We start from the raw sequence: 3,649 nt of genomic DNA on the forward strand, positions 1-3,649 counted from the left end.
ATAGTTTATTTGAAGTTGTAAATATTAAACATACTTCCAAATTTAATTTTCTTTTCTCTCAGAGGTTGTCTATACATCTATTATTAATACATCTTAATACGAGAGAAAAGGCATCTTGATATCAATTTATACTCCACGCAAGTAATTTAATAAAACGCAATCGCCTAAAACTACAAATCATAGCGAGCATGCAAACGTTCGTAAATTTACTTTTTGAGCAATGGAGAGAGTTTGATGAAGATAGAATTCTATTAACACTGTGAAAAAAACAAACAATTTTTACGTGCGTACTACCATGCTGCCACTTTTAATACGCGCGTTTTCACGTTGGAAGCGAACACTAAATAAACCAGTCGGTCTTTTTTTTTTTTAGCTTAAAATTGCTCATACATGCGAAGCAAGTACAAATTTTATTCTCTGCACAACACGCTCAGGTAAGTGTGGTCGTTATCTTTAATCTGTCACAGACCGTGTTAACGGATTATCATCTCTCCATGGGGATGCGACACTAGGATTTCAGAAATTCCATGCTTTTACATACGCGCGTAGGAAAATCCACTATCGTGCCAACAATTCTGAAAAATGCTGTACGATATGTGCACACTCATACATTCTATTTGTAGGATTCAATCTGTGATTGTTTTAAACTGCAAATATTTCTTTCATCGCCGTGTAAAAATGAACTTTTATTACGTCTGTCACAAAAGTATAACCGGAAGATGAGCGGGAGTGACTCCCGCCCTGTTCCTACTCTCCCCAGCAGTAATTTCCTCTTGAAATATAGGTATTTCGCCGACGCGGGCCTACGACGAGAAATGAAATACGAAAGCATGAAGAAGATGTTTTCTCGCCAAGAACGCTGCTATTGCATCCTTGACGTAAAAATGGGAAGGTGTGTATACGTATACCAGCCGGCGTTATATCGTCGAGAGGAGAGCCACTCTCGCGGGAGCTGGACGCAGCAAGATAGGGCGTCGGTGTCGGCGTTATAAATCGCTGCGATTTCATCCCGCCCGTGCGTTGTATATGTCCGGAATGCATCTAACCGCGGTTGCACACACCTATGCGCAGACCCACTCGCGTGTTAGCCACGTTTTCGGGTTCTGCTTTCGACCAGAAACGGGGAACCAGGAATTATTAAAGGGAGCGTAACAGTAAAGTACGCGCCGATGTGACCCAATTAAACGTATCGCGCGGTTTTACTGACTATACTGCAGAAGGGCAAGATTTATATTCGGAAAATTCGATTACGTACACGAAAATAAAGATCGATCGAATTCATTTAAGATTTCGTAAAATATCCCGATATGTTTGATATAGTAAGATCAATTGCCTCGAATGGAAAAATATCCAACAGAAGCGTCACGGTGTGAAAATTAATTAAGCTTTAGTATTAAAATCTATATATCGGATTTTCATATAAATTAAATTAAAAGGGGAAGAAGAGATGTGAAAATAAAATGGAAAAATTAAATCTCATTAAATTGTAAATTCCAAATTTTTTTGAAAGGCATAAATCACAATTCAGGTAACAAGTATAATATGACATTTTGACGTCAAAATGACGATGTCTGCTTGTTATTTAAGTTAATATGTTTTCTAAAAAGATTTGTAATCATACAATTTAATTTTAGATTAGAGTTAGATTAATTTTTTTGTCTGTTTCATTTCTGTTATTTTAACGTCAAAATGTCATAAACGTTATTTTAACGGTAAAAGTCACAGTTATTATCTAGAAATTTTAACTCAGTACTATTCTTAGTATAAGATATAAATGTACATGTTAGTAGACATGATTCAATTATTGGACAAAATGACAAAAATTTTAAACATTAAACTTTTAATAGTATTTACGATTTTAAATAAATTTGTAATTAAATCTTTATAAACAACGAATTTATTTAGAATTGAACACTAAAAATTTAATGTTTAAAATTGTTGTTGTTTCGTCTAATAATCCATATCCATGTCTAATAATCCATATTGTCTACTAACTGATATATTTATCTTAGTACACCCGAGGTATCTTTTACTTTTATGGTATAACTTTTTTATTAATAAAGATATATATACATATATTTTCTAGTTACCGTTATATTTCTTAAGCTCTCTAGCATTTTGATAAAACAAAATTAATAGTAAAAAAGATGATATTATATCATTCCAGTTTTACACAATAACTAATAATCAATATTTAAGTTTAAAACTTGACAATTACATTCGTTAAAATGTTGTTAAATCGATTCTGGATTCAAAATTACGAAATATTTATTACTTAGAACACATTAATAAAAATGTGACGACATTGCATAATGACTCAAAGAAAAACATGGCTCGTAATGTGGCCTTCCATAAAAATAGCCTTAAAAAATTAGTTTTGTTTAGAAAAAAGTATTTGAAAATTAATAAAAAAGTAAAACATTTTAGAATGTATGCAATAAATGTATATGTATACATTTACATAACTTCTGCATATAAGCTGCTCAGTACTAAAAATCTCAGTACTAAAAATAGTACACGTAATGTAAACTATAGATTAACAGTAGAGCTACAATGGATTATCGAATAATTATTTTAGCATGAAAATCCCAAAAAAGTGGTCGTACGTAATCAATACTCATAGGGTCACGTTAAAATGCTATGCTATTGTTTAAATTTGCATAACTCGAAATATAATATGTACAGTCAAATTAAATAGTAAACAACACACTTAAAAATACATATATTTGTGTGATAATACGCTAAAATTTAAGAAAAAATGAGAAAGTAAGTGTAATTAAATGCTAAAATGTACCTCAGAAACGTTTCGAAATACAAGTAAAAAATGCGTTATAATAAGTGCTGGCAATTGATTATTGGTATATTAGCGTCATGGTGTAACGGAGAGCTACTGAACAAATAATTCCATAAGTAATCGTTAGAATTCGCCACTTAATAACGGAGATATTTACATTAGCCATAATACTTCTCCTCTATAATATGTTATTTTTATGAGATATATTTTACAATATCAGTTTAATAAATTCGTGACAAAACGTATAGTGTGGCACTAAAGGACATTAAATATGTGATATTCTGTAATTTATGTTTACATCACTAAAATCGTGAAAGAAATATGACACGTTACGTAATCTATAAAATTAGGTATCTCCCTCTGTCAATATTTAAATAGATCTTAAAAACGTAAATAATGTACATTGCATTTTGCACGGAATTTGCTGCGGAAAACATCTCACTGAATCTTCTTTACGGTAGAATAACTCTATAAATAAAACCGCCTTAAGTAACGTCAGCTCGCGGTACATCTCGGACATTCGCGATCAGTGGACTCTGATTAATTGTAACTGACACTGTGTGTGGATACGTCTTGCAGATGATATCACACTCAGTGCTTTCGGAAAGGGTTGTCACGAAATGTCATCGATGTCAACACGTATTCGCATCAAGCCAACAGTTATGCCTCACGTACATTCATAATCTATAATCGATAATTCCGAATTACGTTCGGAATGGTAGATATAACGAGCGATTGTAACCAATCTACTCTTTGATTACATCGAAATATTATTTCTGTCCAATATTATTTTTTTCAAATATTTTTATCTTTCTATAATATATAGATAATAATATAATAGATAAGATATATATA

This window comes from Trachymyrmex septentrionalis, unplaced genomic scaffold, assembly GCF_001594115.1.
Source record: "Trachymyrmex septentrionalis isolate Tsep2-gDNA-1 unplaced genomic scaffold, Tsep1.0 scaffold52, whole genome shotgun sequence".
NCBI lineage: Eukaryota > Metazoa > Arthropoda > Insecta > Hymenoptera > Formicidae > Trachymyrmex > Trachymyrmex septentrionalis.